The sequence below is a fragment of the Terrapene carolina genome, unplaced genomic scaffold, assembly GCF_002925995.2.
Source record: "Terrapene carolina triunguis isolate 2854851 unplaced genomic scaffold, T_m_triunguis-2.0 Scaffold66, whole genome shotgun sequence".
Lineage (NCBI taxonomy): Eukaryota > Metazoa > Chordata > Testudines > Emydidae > Terrapene > Terrapene triunguis.
In genome coordinates, this window is record NW_020664417.1 from 35962015 (window position 1) to 35981429 (window position 19415).

At 41.1% G+C, this 19415-nt stretch overlaps 1 protein-coding gene across 2 annotated transcripts in view; it reads left to right on the forward strand.

Annotated features, from left to right (window-relative positions):
- The window catches only part of GALNT7 (polypeptide N-acetylgalactosaminyltransferase 7), a 116128-nt gene that overhangs the window by 34797 nt on the left and 61916 nt on the right, over window positions 1–19415 (forward strand). The window lies entirely within an intron of this gene.

Below are 19415 nucleotides of genomic sequence, written 5' to 3' on the forward strand. Positions count from 1 at the left end.
GTGTAATGAGAAGGTAGCAATGGCAACGTATTGATGGTGGAGGCCATATTATTGTGAATTAGGACAATCTTAGACTGAAAGAGGGAGAGCTGATCTCATGCTTTCAGTTTTCTAGGGGAATAATCAAAGACTTTCAGCCTGGACCTTCCAGTTGGTTGATTTTAAATGTTCTGTCATAACCATAACACTTCAATTCCTTTTTAAACATTCCTTTTTTTCTCCTTTTCAGCTTTCTGTGAATGAACTTCATTTCATCTCATGAAGTGCTTTATTTTTGGCTGGCTTTGTTAACGCTTTGCTTTGCAATATATTTCTATCTTGATGCATTAGAACTTACCTCTCTACATACAAGTATTAGAGGTAGGTGTTGTAATATGTGAAAGTGCTAGAATGCCCTTAAAGACATGATTAAGTTAGATAGATCACCATATACTAAATTCCTGATGGGAATATGTTTTGACAGTAGTCCTGTTCACACAATATCCAACTTTATTTTCAGTTTTATAGTATCCTTTCGCTCTATTTTCTTTGTTGAACTGCTAGTGCTGGTTAAAAGCAGACCTCGTTTGCAGAAAGTTGGGTTTCTGGATGACTGATCTGTAGGTATCCAGGTCAGACCATATCACCAGATGTTCAACATTCAAACCTATGAAGAACCAAGTTATATATTTCATTATAAAAGACTTGGAGGAGTGTGGGTAACGTTTTCAAGAGAGCTTAAATGCCTAAGCCCTTTTTGAAAATAGGACTTAGGAGTCTCTCTCTCTTAAGCCCTCTTGAAAATTTTACTTCTGGTCAACCGTGAATCTCTATTTGAAATGACAAGTATTGTGAAATTTAGATAGTACTTAGGAAAGTACTTCTCTGTTTTCCAGCAGTACTTAGTCAATATTTCATAAAATGTCCCGAAGTATATTTTAAATCAGGGATGGTCTAGACAGTATTTGGTCCTGCCATGCGGGCAGGGGACTGGACTCGATGACCTCTCGAGGTCCCTTCCAGTCCTTGAATCTATGAAATAATGTCCAGAAAGATGCACAAAACTACAAAAGCCAAGCCACTTTTTCTGAATTCTTCTGGGCCAGTAAAAGATTGTGGATTGGCAGTCCTAGAGACTGAAGTCATCTAGGTAGCCACATAATCAGCACATCGTGGCTAAAACATAGCCTTATCCATGGGTATTTTTAGTAAAAGTCATGGACAGGTAAACAAAAATTCATGGCCCATGACCTGACTGTATACCCCTAACTAAATCTTGGGGGGGAGGCAGCTCGGGACGGTGGCCCGGGGCCGCCACGGGTGCTGGTGGGAGGGTGGCCCAGGGGGCACCGTGGGTGCTGGGGGAGAGGGGGACTTGATGGGGTTGGGGTAGGCTCCCTACCCTGCTCCTGGGAAGCAGCGACCCTAGCTCCACATGCTGCCTCTATCCCAAGCCCCAGTTCTGCAGCTCCCATTGGCTGGGAACTGCAGCCAATGGGAGCTGCGGGGGTGGTGCCTGCAGGCGGAGGCAGCACGTGGAGCTAGAAGCTGAGGGAGGGGAGTTGCTGTCGCCCTTCTGGGGAGTCCCCCCCCAGGTAAGCACTGCCCCACACCCCAATCTCCAGCCCTGAGCCCCCTCCCAAAAAACTCCTGCTGCTGTGGGATGGGGGCCTGAGACTGCCCCAGCAGCAGCTGGTACGCCTGGCCCAGGGACTGCCTGAGCTGCTCAAGCGGCCCCTAGGCCAGGCGCACTGGCCTCTGAAGAAGTCACGGAAAGTCACGGAATCCATGACCTCCATGACCAACACAGAGCCTTAATCATGGGCAATAGCAGTGCAAGCTTCTCTGTCTCTTGCAGTTTGTCTCAACCCTAATTTGGAGAGCTGCTTCCAGGAGCTAAGAGGATAGTTTTGACTCCATACCCATTGAGCCAGTGGCCTCTGCTGAGACTGCCAAAAAAGTTGCAAATTGTTTTGGTGATCTTGATCCCTGTCCATAGGCTGACTCATTTTGCATAGGCCTTTTTGTGTATTTAAGCAGCTGTCAGACAGTAACCACTGCAAGTCATTACAGATCTAACCCAGTTCTGCCTTTGTGAAACAGAATAGCATCTGCCTTCAGTTTATAGTGTGAGTGTAAAAACAAACAAACAAACCTGTGAGGGGAACCTTGCATTTTAGAGCTTTCCTGCCACCATCCCCTCTTAACAGTGTATTTTGGGAAGAGAGGCTGTAACTACAGATCTCAGAGATTTGCCTGGAAGGGGATCCCTTTCTTTGTGGAAGTAGGAATCCTCACCTTGCATGGATAGTTGCTGTTCTGCCAGTTTCTCAGTAATAGACTCAGAGGATACCCTGGGGAGGTAGTGTGAATCAGGTGGAAATCTGGGCTCAGCATGTGATGGTGGGTGGAAAGCAGCACCTTCCCTGGAGGTCTAGGAGGAGGCCATGATGTGTCATGTTCCATGTGGAATAAATGAGATTTTGTATAGGAGGCCCCTCATTCTACAAATATACATGCCTTGGTTTTCTGTCATTCATAAACTTAATGCTTATTGCTTCTGTATTCATAGAAAAAACTCTTGCTGTAGATATTAAATACTGTTTTTAAAATGACCTTTCTTACAGATACAACAATAAATTTCAGAGTAAAGTTGTGGGATTTGTGTTTGGGGAGAAAAAAAGACACTGTTACATCGTATTAGGCTGATGAGGAGGATTATGTTTCAGTAGAAGTACAGTGCTGAAAAGTTATTGGCTCATAACAGTGTTGATGTTTCACTATATGATATATAGATCCCTATGTTCTGATTTTCTATTGTTGTCTGGACTCAGTCTGTTTTTCTGTATGTCAAATATGACCACCCCCACCTTCATTTCATCCACACAGTTTTTGTAAATCACTTTTGTCTGGGATATTTAATTGGACAGTTCCTGATACCTCTGTGATAGTTGCGATCCAGATAAATAAATACCTCTGCCTCTAGTTTGAGTTGTTAGTTCATCATAACTTGACATCATATCTTCCTGATTATTTAAAGCACTTCTAAACCGAAGGCATTTTTGTTATGAAATTCTCTTCAAACCATTTGCATATTCAAATATTATTTTTAGTAGTTCTATAAAGCTGAAAAGTTATAGTTCAGAAGCAGGGGGAAAACAATTCTCAATTTGGAGCCTTGCATGCAAACTTCTGAATACCGTTATTTATCTGAGGCCCTTTTTTGAGGGCTTTACTGTTTTGTTGCCTTGTGGCAGTGTAAAGCTACACTGCCACTTTACAGCACTGAAACTTGCATTGCTCGGGTGGGGGGAGGAGGGGTCAGCGCTGTAAGTGACAAGCCTGGGTGTGAATGCGACAGCTTCTTTTTTCAAGGGTATCTCGGGGGGTCCTGCAAAGTAGGAGGGGAAAGAAAAGCGCCAACAAAACAAAAATCTTTATTGTAATATGTCAGTGCTTGAAATCTTTTTTTAACAGTTTCAGTTGTAAATATAGTATTACTAAAAATTCTGTAAGCTCACTTTTTTTTTTAATTTTAAAAGAATGCAAGCTTACCTGTCATAGAATATTTAGTTTGTCATCTTCCACATTTTAATAAATCTTGATATGGAGTCTTCAAAGTCCCTAAATTATTGTTCTTTTCAGATGTTCATTTACCAGACTGTGAAGATGGACAAGGATTTATTTCCTAGTAGAACATGTTTACATGTTGCAGTCCTGTTTGCTGGCTTATGACAGGACAGTAAATCTTGTGAGTTAACAGGTTTGCAGCTTTTCTAGCTCTTCAGTCTGATCCACATTGGAAAGTTGTACGGGCATACTTATTTCAGTTGTGGGTATGATTCTATTTTATCTACTGAAACAGTTATACCAGTACAATCCCTGGTAACAGGACTGCAATTATATCAGTAATAAGGTGCTTTATATCAGTCTAACTTATTCTCCTTCCCATACAGGAATAAGCTGTGTTGGTATTAGCACTTTGATATCAATATAACGGCATCCACCCCAGATGGTGGATGAGTGTTTATACTGCTTAACTATATTAGTATAATTTAGTTAAAGTGGTACAACTGTGATGGTCTTACATTCTTCTCTTCTCCCCACCCCCATGGCAAATTTCATTATTTTTCCTGAGTGAAAGCATTTAAAACCATGCAATTATGGGACTGTAACATTCAGTCAAATGCTGTTGTGAAGGGGGTAGGAGGAAAATCCTAGAAATACCTGGGTAGATTGATGTTGCCTTCCTCTTAAGAGCCAGGGTTGAGTGTAATTTATGTTGTACTAATCTGATTTAAACATGCCATTCAACTTGTCTCATGGCACAAAAATCTAGAAAATAAGAGATTTCTGAGTTGACTGTGACATTCAAAATTAGTTGTTCCTGATTTAGGCATAGCAACTTTATTCAGAACTCTATTGGCAGTATTTTATCACCAGTATGGTATTTTCAAGGATTAACATTTTGAACAGGTGGTAGTTAGTTGATATTAGGCATGAGTCACTTTAAATTTCTGGTTATCAATGAATAGTTAGGGATGGCTTCCAATGAAGGGTTTTGTGCAGTTGAAACATTATAACACATGCTACTTACAAAGAAACTGATGGCATGTCTACACTACAAAATTAAGTCAACCTAACTTACATCTACATACAGCCACCACAGTAATTACATCATTTGTTCGTATCTGCACTTTGCTCCTTGTATCGGTGGTGTGCGTCCTCACCAGGAGTGCTTGCACCGATTGAACTCTCAGTGTGGGGCATTGTGGGACAGCTTCTGAAAGGCAGCAACTGTCAATGTAAGGAATGCAATGTCTACACTGACGCTGCGTCGACCTAACTACATCAACATTGACTCTATGCCTCTTGCGGAGGTGGCGTTATTAAGTTGGTATAGCAGGTGATTTACGTTGACAGGAGTGAAATTTTAGTGTAGACATTTACATAGTTAGGTCGACGTAAACGGTCTTCCATGAACCTAACTCTATAGTGTAGGCCAGGGCTTAGGATGCAGATTAATCTAGATGCTGTCTTGGGAGTCGGGGGGAGACAAGTGGGGAGGCATGATGATAGGACATTTAAGTCTCTTGCTTTACTGGGAATTGGACTGGATGGTTAAGTACTCTCTCCATAATGGCTTGTTTCTCCCTCTGAGCATGGAAGGCAGCTCCAGCTGCATGTTTGACCATGTGGACTACAAAGGGTGGCATCTTCCAAACTGTAGCACATGGGGTTGAGTAAAGTAACCCAAGACCTGAAATAACATAGCTTCATGGTTTTGGTTCAACCTAAGTATATTTTGTTATTTTAGTTCTACTTAAATGTTGGTTATCTTTAAATTTAAAGCTTGTAAGTCCTCAGAAAATGTATTCAGTACTCCGAGTACATGCTTAAGGTTTGGGGAGGATTCACTATATTCTTCATACATAAAAAGAAGTTGAATCCCTGCTTTGAGTGCAAAACATAACCTAAAGTCCTAAATTATGGAGTGATGCAGTCCTCCATAATATTTTATTCTCTCAAATCTATTTCAACATGCCTCTTTCTATTTTTGCATGTTTTAGTAATTAATAGTATTGTCCACAATTTGTTTTTAGTGCTGTACAATCATGCAGGAAGACAAACATTCTGCCCAAATTTTTCAGTTTAAAAAAAACAAAGTACAGGCGAACGGGTGGGGGAAAGGTGAAGATAAGTACCTGTCTTGTTAAGTCTATGGATCTTTTCATAGCCCAGTAAACAACTTCTGTCTTCTCCAACTTTGTGTAGGAAAAATCACTTGCTTTATAGTAAAATAGGGGATCATGGAGTATGACCATTTTCAAAAGAAGCTACTTGTTTCTCAGTGGATCTAAGGTAGGGGTGGGCAAACTTTTTGGTCCGAGGGCCACATCTGGGTATGGAAATTGTATGGTGGGACATGAATGCTCACGAAATTGAGGGTTGTGGTGTGGGATGGGGTGAGGGCTCTGGCTGGGGGTGCAGGCTCTGGGGTGGGGCCAGAAATGAGGAGTTCAGGGTACGGGAGGGGACTCCAGACTAGGGCAGGGGGTTGGGATGTGGGGGGGGGAGGGCTCCGGCTGGGGTGCAGGCTCTGAGGTGGGGCTGTGGATGAGGGGTTGGGAGTGCAGGAGGGTGCTCTGGGCTGGGACTGAGGGGTTTGGCAGGTGGGAGGGGGATTAGGGCTGGGGAAGGGGGTTGGGGCACAGGAGGGCGTCAGGGGCGCAGGGTCTGGGCAGTGCTTACCTCAAGCAGCTTCCAGAAGCAGTGGCATGTCCCCCGTCCGGCTCCTATGCGGAGGCGCGGCCAGGCGACTCTGTGCACTGCCCTGTCCACAGGCGCTGCCCCGCAGCTCCCATTGGCTGTGGTTCCTGGCCAATGGGAGCTGCGTGGGCAGCACTTTGGGCAGGAGCCCCTGACTGCCCCTACGCGTAGGAGCTGGAGGGGGGACATACTGCTAATTCTGGGAGCCACACAGAGCGGGACAAGCCCCAGACCCTGCTCCCTAGCAGGAGCTCAAGGGCTGGATTAAAATGTCTGGAGGGCCGGATGCAGCACCTGGGCCATAGTTTGCCCAGCTCTGTTTTAGGGAGAATGCCTTCCGCCCTGATCAACTTTTAAAAATGGAATAGAAGTTTGCTATTGTTTCCAGTACTGGTTTAGCTCTACCAGCACTGGCAACTTTGGGATCCCTTTTGTTTGAGTATTGATTAGGTGTGCACTGAGCAAGGTTACTTGGCACATTGTTATAAATAGGACTTAGGTATACCTGAAAACCAAGAAGTAGTGTAAATGTTACTTACATGATAAGCTGGGGGAAGAAGAGATGCACACAGGACGTGGGTGGGAGAGGAGGAAAAATCTATATGGTAGCTAGTGCCAATATAGTGACAAAACTGATTACAAACCACCCTACACTGGAGAAAATAGAATCCCATCAGGGAATGAAACAAAGTATTTGAGCGAGTTAAAGGCAAGCTGGGTAGCAATGCTACAAATTTATTTTCCTGTGTAGTTATTCAGAACCAGGTCATGCATTAGACAGACATTGTTAGTTACCGTGAGAGTTGAGAGAAATAGATCTAATTTAAATTAAAAAACCACAAACCCCTTCCCTGTTTAATAGCCAGCATCCAAACCTATGTGAGTATTTTTCAGGCATTGTAGCTGAACGTAGTGATGTAAAATCTCCGCTAGAATAAGTCATTCTACTAGGCTGCCTGTGGTATTTTCACTCCAGTTACTTTCCAAATTTGTGCTTATTGTGTGACAGATGTGTTTGCAGATATATAACTCAGCTTGCATACTGTTGTTTGAAATGCGTTGCATAGAAAGCCAGAGTGATTCTACCTGTTTTTCTTTGTCTTAAATAGAAAATTAGACTGTAACTGTACAGTGTTGTAGCCTTATTGGTCCCAGCATATTAGACCAGGTGAGTGAGGTAATATCTCTTATTGGACCAACTTCTGTTGGTGAGAGAGATGAGCTTTTGAGCTTACACAGAGCTCTTCTTCAGGTCTATTGCATAAGCCTGCTTTATGTATACTGCAGGCTGGTGGATGTGCAACAGATAAAGTGTGATGTAGATTGTATGCCCACAGTACCAATAATCTTTTGTAGAATATTTTTATTTTTTGTGACCTCTTGAATTTATTTTCCTTTGCTAGTCAGCTATTGTGCTTCTTATTACATGGGATGACATAGACAACTGCTGTGAACACTGAGCAGGGCACTTTAGCCTTGACTCGGAATAGGGCCTCTGAAGCCAAAGTGAGTATGTGTGTCAAAGGGAATCATGGGGGAACTCAACTGGATGGATTGTCGAACCACTACTGCTTTTCGTACTACAGAGATAGGGTGCATGCAGAGTGGCAGAGCGCAGGTACTGGCAGAGCAGGGAGAGAGGTCAACACTTCCATTCTTAAATGAAGATAAATATTTTCCCAATAACAAACTATAATGACAGCAGCTCTAGGAACCCAGAAATCTCACTTGCCTGAGTCTACCAAATCAGCCCCAGCTGGAAATATTTCGTTAAAAAGCTGCTTACATGCCTCAAAAGTCTGCCATCTCCATTGCTCAGTCTCCAGCTGTCTTTGGCTCCTACATAGGGTGACCAGATGTCCCAATTTTATAGGGACAGTACTGATTTTTGGGTCTTTTTCTTATATAGGCTCCTATTACCCTCTTTACCCGCCCCCCCCCATCCCGATTTTTCACTTTTGCTGTCTGGTCACCCTACTCCTACGTCCTTGCAAACGGAACTATAATCCTGGCATCTTTGGGTTAGGGTCCTGCACCCCTGGTTCTTTCAGCTGTTTGTGGTGTACTTTTAGATGATCAGCTAGCCAGACTCTCGAGTACAGGGGTGGGCAAACTTTTTGGCCCAAAGGCCACATTGGGGTTGCGCAACTGTATGGAGGGTCAGGTAGGGAAGGCTGTGCCTCCCCAAACAGCCTGGCCCCCGCCCCGTATCCACCCCCTCCCACTTCCCACCCCCCTCAGAACCCCCAACCCATCCAAACCCCCCTGCTCCTTATCCCTTGACCCCCCCCCTTCCTGGGACCCCCCCGCCCCCTATCCAACCCCTCTGCTCCCTGTCCCCTGACTGCCCTGACCCCTATCCACACCCCTGACAGTCCCCCCCATGACTCCCACCCCCTATCCAACTGCCTTCTGTTCCTTTTCCCCTGACCACCCCTTCCCGTGACCCCCTGCCCCTAACTGGGGACTAGGCTCCCCGGCTGGGTGCTCAGGGGCCGGGTAGGACGGTCCTGTGGGCAGAGGGAAAATACTTGAGTATTTTGTCTAGCACACAGTGGAAATGGTAGGCTTCCTACCCAGACCTGGATCTTCTGCGGGGGAAGGGGTTGTTTTTGTTTGATTTATTTTTGAAAGCTCTCTTAAGCTTATAAGTTTGTCCTCACCAATGCATTGTACTATGGAGAACTTCAGCAACTAGCTTGGACATCCAGTTATACACCGGTATATTTATAGAGTCCACCCACTCTTTTTGGATGTCTGCCTCACCCTATAACATGATTGGAGCTTTAACGTCTGTCTCTGCCCAACTGGAGGGACATTCATAAGATGTTCTTTGTTCAGTGTGAGAGGGGAGAATTCAGTTATCAACAAGTTGTTGCAGATCAGTTTTTTAAAAGTTGGGAAATGGCTCACCGTTGTCTATGGTGAATGTAGTACTGTTTGTATGTGGAAGTAGCTTCTGACCAAGTTGATCCCAGTGGAGTGTAGAAAGTAATAGACCAGGGGTGGGCAACCTTTCAGAAGTGGTGTGCCAAGTCTTCATTTTTCACTCTAATTTAAGGTTTTGTGTACCAGTAATACATTTTAACGTTTTTAGAAAATCTCTTTCTATAAGTCTATAATATATAACTAAACTATTGTTGTATGTAAAGTAAATAAGGTTTTTAAAATGTTTAAGAAGCTTCATTTAAAATTAAATTAAAATGCAGAGCCCCCCGGACCAGTGGCCAGGACCCAGGCAGTGCGAGTGCCACTGAAAATCAGCTCGCGTGCCGCCTTTGGCACGCGTGCCATAGGTTGCCTACCCCTGTAATAGACTAATTAAGCTACCTTACTTTGACATAGTAATAGGAGGACAATTTGCAGTTTAGTAGTTACAAACGTATCTGTAGAATGAGACTGAGGCTGGATCCATTCTGCCTTCTGAAACTGTACAATTGTAAACCATCTGGAACACGTGTGTGTGGATGTGGGGCATGTTACAAATATTTTAGAAGGAACAAAAGGTACTCACATTTCTCTGTATGTAGAGCTACTTTTCTTGGTTCCACAAGGATGTACACAAGTAATGTATCCTTTAAATTTAGTGGGTTTGTTTTTTTGAATCATATGCTGTATTTTTACGACAGGAATCTCATTCATCTCCAACTGTATAAATTGTTGCGAAGAAATTAATATGATTAATATTTAAGATTTTTAATTGCCATGTCTAAGATGACTATCTTTGTGGGTGTTTGTGAAGCACTTTCTCCAGCAAAGATATAATTGAAACATTCTACGTGAAAACATTTTTGTTTCACAAATAGTTGCTCAGTGGTTCTTATGTTAAGATTTCTCACTTGGGTAAGCACGAGAAAGTTCTTTGTAAGGATTGTTTAACTTCTTGTGCTTCACACATCACAAAGTAACCAAGTTAGCACAGTGACTTGGCATTCTTTGTGTTTTTGATAGGCATGTAAACTTTAACTTAAATTCTACCTAATGAAAACCACAGTGGAGCATCAGGCAAGATTAGAATAAAATTGCAATTATGTATACATTTTTTAAAACTATAGTTATGAGGCTTCACAAATTCTAAGATTTACTATAGAACTGAGTTAGTCAATAGGCGGACCGCAGGCCATATCCAGACCACTAGATGCTTTTGAATGGACCAAGAAATCTTTTTATTTTCTTATCATTATTGTTTTTTTCTTCTCTGGAGTCTGGACTTTGATACCTTGACCAAGAAACTGGAATCTTGACAAAAAATAATTGACTACCCCTGCTATAGAAGAATCTAGTCAACACAAATGCTTGTATATTCTGTCTTCTGTGGAAATTCTGAAAGGTTACAGATCTAGCTTTTAGAGTTGGCAGATTTTTATCAATGTACATCATGGGAAGAGAGTGAAAGATGCAGACAGGGTTTGCTCAGATACCGTGGTGATGGGCAACTATATAAAAGCCTAGATAGGTTGCAGTGCCAACAGTCTTCTTTAGTTGAAATAGTCTTAGGCCCAGATTCTGCTTTGATTTTACACCCTGTATAATCCCACTGTCTCTTATGAGCTTGCATGTAATGGATGTCAGGGCCGAGTTTCTCTGAAGATTCAGGAGACTTTTAAATTCTGCTTTTATACTGGATCACATGATGATATTTAATCCAGTGATCTGCAGTCATACAAGTTATTTTTGGATTGTCACAGGTTACCCCCTTTCACCTTAGCTGAGGAGCTTATGTTTTGTTTTATTTCTCTGAAATTAATAGGTGTCTACAATGAAATCTATCCCCAAATATCAGAGTTGTTACATATGTTGGTTCTCTCCTATGCCTGTTTTGAGCCTACCTCTTGAGCAGTCGTCCATATTCTTGTCATAGCTGTTTTTCTTGTGTTGCACTTTCTACAGAGTGCAGCCTGCTGATGGCCAAGTGAAATATACAAAAAATCCTTATCTCTTGAATGTCAGTCTGGTAGTTAGGCCCAACATTTCTGTGTGTCTGTATCCTGTGATCGATTTGGTTATTTGAGCATCATTTCATTTCATTTTATCCCAGCAGCACCAGTCTCGTCTCTGGGACCCAAAATGTACATTTAAAAAAGTCTTATGCAGCAAATTATTAATATTTTAATATTCAAACACAATGGAAAGTCCTTATTTTGATAGTTACAGGGTTAAACGTTCCACTGCAATCTACATACTGCAGCTCTGTACTAGTGAATAAAGCCAGAAAGTAAAACTTAAATAGTAACAGACTGGTGCAATTTCACTATGCAAACAGACAAAAATGCAAAGTGAGAACATGCTGCATGAATAACGAAACGTAAATATGTTAATTAAAAAGAAAATTGTTAAAATGTTTGATGGTAGAACAAGATCCTAATGGGAACATGGTTAAGAAATTAAGTTTAAAACAAAGTGTCCCTTGTAAGTTCAGCCACAGGCTAGCATATATAATTTAAGTACGTTAATTTACTTTATCCAGTCATCTGTACTGGAAACAGAGTAAATCTCTGACCATTTCCCCAGATTTGTCAAAATGCTACACCCTGACACCTCCCACCCAGCTTCAAGTTAATCTGTTACTATTGTTTTTTGCATGAACTAAGATCTGGACTGTATGTGGCATAGGCAAGTGTAGGAAAATAAAACTTTTAATGTGTTAAATGCATGCTGAAGTGTGTAGTGAAGTGTCTTGACTCAGCAAGCTGATGATATCCTGAGGTGATCTCTACGGACACACATTTTTAGAACCCCAAAAACTAATAAAGTAATAAACAAGCAGAGGGGGGGTGTTTTTGTTTTTAAATATTGTAATTTGTAGTAGAATTGTGTATAGGTCTTTGAGAGCTACTGTTTGCTTGGCGCATGCTTAGTTGTACTGTAAAACCTTTCCATGTGTGTACTATTCTATATACAGACTGAGATCAAGCAGCATGTGTATTGTTCTTTCACACTATGGGCTGGTGAAGCCAGAGCCAAGAATTAAGGGATTAGGGGCTGACAAAGATAGTACTTTTTGTTAAACTCTCTTGCTCACAACTCTCTAAATCAGAAATAGGTTCCACAGGTACTAAGCTACAAAAAGTAGAGGAGCCTCCAAAGTTTTCACCAAAAAAACAACAACTGAATATCTGCTAGATATTCCTCTTAATAATTTTCTCTTAACCAATTTGAGATAAATACCAGTGTGTTAAGGGTGAATCTGTTTTTATACATTGTGAGGTTGTATACTTGTGTAGAGAAGCTAGCCGGGGCTCGTCTCTCTCCGGGGCAGCAGGGAACCACACCGCCTCACTACCTTTGGGAATAGCTCTTGTGGGGAATTAGTCCAGCCACGGGAGTCGTCCTCTACAGCCTTAGTGAAGGTACAAATAAACACAATGAGCCCAGACCCTGGGTCGGGAAGGGGATAGGGGAGGGGGCACTGGTGCATCAGGTGCTCAGGCAGGGGCTGAGCAACAACAGTATATAATGGCAAGCCCAGGCCCTAGGTCAGGGTGGGGCAATGGTGAGTCAGGCGCGCAGGCAGGGGCTGAGCAGTAACAGTATATAAACAGTAGGCCCAGGCCCTAGGTTCCAAAGGGCCTGGGAGAGGGGGAGACTGCCACCCGCGACGCAGGCCTTCCCACTCCACTGCATCCCAGCCCAGGTCCCTAGCAGCAGCAGAAGACCCTCTGCTGGGTCTGTGGGGATCCTGGCCACAACACACTGACATGGGTTCTGGCAGTGCTGCAGCCAGACTAGGGTCGGCTGCCCCCACGCTACTTCCAGACTCCCCCTCTTGAGGTACCTGGGTCAGGGTGGTGACCTCAGGGGGGTCCAGCACCATGGGTTCCTCAGGATAGCTGGCCAGGCGCAGGCTCAGCAACTCCTCTGGGCAGCTGGCGTGGGGCAGGCTCGGCAACTCCTCCGGGTAACTGGCGCGGGACAGGCTCGGCAGCTCCTCTGGGTAGCTGGCACGGGGCAGGTCGGGCCAGTCCTTGGGTTTTCCGCAGGCCGCTGGGCTTTCCCAATTGCGAGCTAGGCCAGATGCGTCTGGCCTCCCTGGCGACTGCTTTCCCAGTGAGCCCTGAGGTCAGGCCTTTATACTTCCGGGACAATGCCTGACCCTCTGGGGGGGTGGGCTCAGAGCTCCCTGGCTCCACCCACTCTGGTGTCCATTGGGGCTCATCTCTCTCCTGGGCAGCAGGGAACCACACCACCTCACTACAACTTAGAGTTTGAGTGTACTAACTGACACACTTTTAATTTCTTCCTCTCAATTTGCTCTCCTCTTTCATTTTTACACATTCAAAAATTTTATCTAGCTATACATTTTTTTTCAATTAATCTTGATTTCTTTTAAATATCATAAACCTTTCCTCTCTTTTAAATAAAAGGCTTCTGGTTTTGTTTAAGATTAAATTAGTACTTCGGACATTATTTCAGAAGTCTCTAGGTAGTCTGTATTCTCAGACTGACTTACATACTCTGTTTCTTAGTTACGATTTCTATTTTTGATATCTTTATTTGCAGCCATCACATAAAGCCACATTTAGCCAATTGGCTAAATTTTCAGCCTTATGAAAGTCATGCCATGTTTTTTTTTTACCATGGATGATTTATAAAAGTGCTTGTAAAAGAGTCTTCTAGTAGTGAGTAAAGCCACTTGTAGATCGCACAGTTTACTGTTGAACACCAGCAGCTCTGTGTTGCATCTCAGGTCTCATTTACAGTTAGGACATTGGGCTGTCGTTTTTGCTAATTTTGAGCCAAACAGTCCCCTTTTGTGGGGGAAAAATGTGAAGGAGAAAAACTAAGTAAAAAAACCAAAAAACTCCTCAGTTTCAACTAGCTGAAATCTTGATTCATATTCCCTTTAAGGGGATCAGGAAAACAACAACAGAGAAGTGAGGGGCTTGCATTCACGTGGAGCCAGAGGATTAGCAGGGAATCCAGGCCCCCAACCCTACACCTCTTGGGGCATGCATTTGAAGAGCCTGAGTTCTGTGACTTCACATTTTGGCTGTGCTTTCCTTTGACCACAGCTCTGTGCTACTCTTCATCTGAGTGGCTGTCGGATATGGCGTTCTAATGCAGCACTAACAATTGTTTTTACCATTCACAGAGACTGTTCTGATTTTTACCTGCCCTCTTTTCAATTCTGTGGAATAGGGAGAGAGGGTGCTGCAGAAGGGGAGCTAGCAATGTAGCCTCTCCTCCCTTTCTTCTCAGGCTTTTCCCTCCAATTTTCTCTCCTTTGAAGTGGAAGAGAAGAGAAGAGAGACTCATAACTCAAAAATAGAGAGATGCTTTCTCACAGCTGTGCCTTCCAAGTTTGGTATGAACATTTTAAAAAAGGTTCAAGTGACTTTGACAGTACACTTCTCTTTGGTTGAGGCAAGCCAGATTCATTGATCAGATTAATTGAACTCTGAAGATTCCTAACTAAGGTGGTATTATTGAGGTGACAGCCAAAAGTAGTCACTCAGTTAACACGTGTTTTGCTATTTTGGAAACTTACATAACTGTTGCATCAAGGCAGGTCTATAAGTGCTTGATTTGGGTTGGACTGTGGCATGCACATTAGATAACATTCCCTCTTTTTATATGAGCAACCATAAATAATTCCAGTAGAGTGCTTGCTACCTTACAACCAGCCTCTCTTAAATCACACTCGCTCCATACCTCTTCTGAGTCTACTTACATTGTATATATTTTTGTCATGCATACATAAATCCTTAGAGAAAACTTTAAACATAAACTTGGATTTAAATCATGCCTATTTATATTCTAGATAGTACTCCCCAAAGGTACAAAAAATATTTAGAATATTAGAAAAAGCATCAAGGAAATGCATTACAATACTTTCTCACAAAAGAACCCACCAATTATTACAATACGACTAAATGAAATACAAGATATGGAAGTGCTCTGATGATAAACCAGAACTGATTTGAAGATTGCTGTGCTTCAGCCTGTGAACTCATTCTAAAACACAGTAAACACACCACTACCACTTTGACCTGAATCTACTCTGTTCTATATCTAGAAAGGTAGCTTTTTCTTATTTATTGTACATTCTGAATAAGTAACACCTATCTACTAACCAAATAGAACTCTGCATTAAGGCCCTGATTCATGAAAACATGTAAGCATGTGCTTAAGTCTCAAAGTCAATGGAACTTAAGCATATATGTTAAGCACATACTTCGGTATTTTATTGTATTATGGCCAAAATATTTGCATAGCCAACTGTACAAATGCTATACAAACTACTAGTTGACCTTTTAATTTACAATGTAACAATATTGCAACATATTGTTGTGGTATAATTTCACACAATGTACCTTTGCATTTTCTTATGTAGAATTGTACATCAGATACCTGATGCATTCCACCTAAAATCTGTGTACTTACTTGTGAATATCTCTGTAAAACAATTCCTTTTTAAATAACCCCAAATTGTCCACTCGTACACACTCTGTCTCGTGTTTTTTCCATTGGTACTGTACCATACTTGTATCCCATTCAGTCAACCATACTCCACTGACACCTGGAGATTCATTTTAGCAATATGTGTATCACTAAATTAATTTTACAATTTAACAAAACTACACTGTATGGATTTAGGAAAATTCAAACTAGTTGTAATCAGGGTGGATTTGATTTAAATCACTAGTCAGGAAGACTCAATTTAATCATGGATTTCTACATAAAAGTGCATTTTTTTCTTGGTTGTTATAACCTTAATAAATATTCTTCACAACTCAGAGATAGATGTAGGACACACTATTTCACTAGGAGGGTGGTGAAGCACTGGAATGCGTTACCTAGGGAGGTGGTGGAGTCTCCTTCCTTGGAGGTTTTTAAGGCCCGGCTTGACAAAGCCCTGGCTGGGATGATTTAGTTGGGAATTGGTCCTGCTTTGAGCAGGGGGTTGGACTAGATGACCTCTTGAGGTCCCTTCCAACCCTGATATTCTATGATTCTATGATTCATTTTTAGAAGGTACACACTATACATTTTTAAAGTGATTTATTTTGAAAACTTTTCAGATTAGTTTTACAACTATATCAGAAAATGAATGAGTGATTGTTTGGTTATTTCATTTACCAAAGATAATTGAAGCAGATATTTATGAAGTTATTGGGAGGTGAACTATCTCCAATTCAACAGATTAATCATTAATATTTGGAGGATTTTCTTGCCAGGCTGTATTAGGACGAGAATATCACCAGACAGACATTTAAATTGTTTTATTTAACTAAAACAACAACGTTATTTATTCTGGATTTTTTTCTTCAACAACAAACATAATATTTTAACAAAACAAGCATATGAATTTTTGAATTTAGTTAAACCTGATTTTAAAAAACTTGAATGTTTGTTTTTGTTAAAATTGTTTTTAACTAAAATAGTTAAATGAAACATTTTTAAAAAACAAAACAAAAATTAAATTGACTGTCAGCCAGGTCAACATGAGAAACTTAAAATATTGGCTTCTGCAGCTAACTCAGTCGTCTTCACCTTCATTTTCCTGTTTGTTCATAATCTGGAAAAGAAAAACAAGCTTTCCTGCTTTTTCAGGTCCCAAACGATTTCTCAATTTGGAATGAATTAGTCCAAAGGAAGAAAATATTCTTTCTACACTGGCAGAAGAAGCTACTGCTGTTAAAAGTGAGATTATCACTTCAACAGTCTCTGAATCCAAATGCTTAAGTGACTTCCACCAGTTCACTGGTGTGACTTTCTTTAAAACATCATCAGCAAACATATATTTCTTGAATGGTTCACCCTTAGCTCTGAAGTTTATTATAGTTGGCATTATGGAGGGATGGTTGCTGGATTTCCATGTTATAGCCAACTTCTCTTCTTCCGCAGTTAAGGTTTGACCCTGGTACCGAGTATTGAGAATATTTGCAAGAAAATGAGCTGGAGATAGTGTTTGTCCCATTCATTTTTTTAATGCTTGTAATTTAACTCTGTCATTGAGATCTTAAAAAGAGAAATATGCACTCAGTTCCTTCCAAATTTCAATAGCGTCAGTAATAAAATAGCTATTTCCCTGCATTTTGTTCAAGGCTACAGAAATAGGTTTCAGGTACTCAGCATGTGTTCAACATTTCTCTTAAGCCCAATGTTGAGAACTTTGGCTGTGACAGTGCCATCTATTTTTTTCACGATTTTGTTCACAAGCTGTCATCAGATTAGGCCAGTTCTTGATATAGAGCTCAAAACAGTCCACTACCGAAGTTCCATCGCACGTCTTGTGGGAGAGTTAGCTTGGTTCCTCCCACTTTTTTCAGAGCAGCTGCTGCAAAGTGGTTGTTACGGAAGTATTTTGCAATTTCAACAACATTAGCCTTTATTTCTGGAACACTGACGTCTTTGGCTAGGAGGTGTATCAAATGAGCACTGCAACTGTATGTTATTAGCTTGGGACTCTCTTCTAAATAATTTCTTCTCATCTTGGATACATTTGCAGCATTGTCTGTGACCAAGCTGCATACTAGACATTTGAATTTTTTTCTAGAATTTGTTATAGCTTTTACTGCTACTTCTTGTAAGTATTCTGCTGTATGCATTTCCTGATGTATCAATTGTTTCTGTAAGGAAGACATTCCCTTCTTCTGTTGTCACACAAGCACATACAACAGGATCATTGTGGACATTGCTCCATCCGTCAAGACTCAGGTTAACAATTTCACCCTCTAGACCTTTTGCACAATGCTCAATTTCTCTTTCATACACTTTATCCAGCAATTTGCCTGTGACATCTGCTCTGTTGGGTGGACTGTATCCTGGTCTTAATGACTGAACCATGTTAATGAAGTGTGGGTTCTCAATCGTACGGAAAGGAGAGTTTGTTGCATAAACAAACCGGGCAATTTTTTCATCAATTACCTCTTTTTGTAATCTGCTGGTTCTTATCACAAAGTTATCTATGGTTGTTTCTGGATGATGGGGTATTTTGTTTTTGTTTTTGCTATGGGTGATATACTGTGGCCATGTAACATACATGATGTGACACTAGTATTGGCAGATAACTCTGAAACTATAGAAAATGATGGTGATCTTGAAAGTGATAGTCTTCAGAATATTGTATGTTGAGGATGGATTCTCCTAAACAAAATAAGTCAATGCAGTTATTTAAGTATTATTACCATATTGCTCATTTAGTATTACTCATTGCATTCACTGACACTCAGTACTACTTTAAAGGTGAAATTGTAAAAGGAAGATCTGCCTGATTCAGCTATTTATTTTTTATCACTACTGCATCTAAAATGATAATACCATAGAGTCACAACTATATTTTTCACTATCTTCTAGACGGAGCACTGAGTCCTATTGGGTAGATAAAAAGATTAACCTAAACCATGGATACAGAAGCCCCTGGAGCCCCATAACATTGGGTCCCTAATCCATGAACTATTGGAACTCATTTACAAAACTTTTCTTAAACATTACATGAATATATTGTCTCATACTATAGAACTAGAATTTATAATCCCTATTCCATGATGAGATATCTTTGAGCTATAATGTATCTTAATTAAAACTATCTTTAGATAGGTTTTTTTTCCTCAAAATCTGATTTAAATAAAAAATCTGATTTTTTTTTTTATTATTATTATTTAAATCATTGATTTTTATCCACCCTGGTTGTAATGTGCTTCCAAGTCTTAGACTGGATCAAGTAGACGAAGAATGTCCTAGACTGACAATATATCACGTGGGAGTTTAGAAACTGCCTTAAGAAACAATTGATGTACTTAATCTCTAAAAACAGATTTGGCTATCCTTTAGCTCCGCACCACTCAAATTGTTGCCCTCAAAAGCTGGGAATTTAGTAGCAACTTTGGTAGGTGATGACCAGCTTTGGTAGGTGATGAGCCTTTTTTTTTTTTTTTTTTTTAAATTGCTAGAATGCAGTGACTATGAAGAGTATCATGTAGGTTCCTGCTACATCAACACCTAGAACTTCTGTTTTACAAGGTGATAGGAATATAATGAAAGGAGTAAGATATTTTATACCATTGTTAACTAACTAAGGAATTTTTTATTTATTTTTTTTTAGTTTTGTCACTTTTGGAGGCTTTTTCACTCTCTAAACGAGTCCTTCATTGATTATATACTGAAATTTTCTTCTGTCTACAGTAGGACCTCCTCCTTGATTTCCAGTGGCAGTCTTGAGA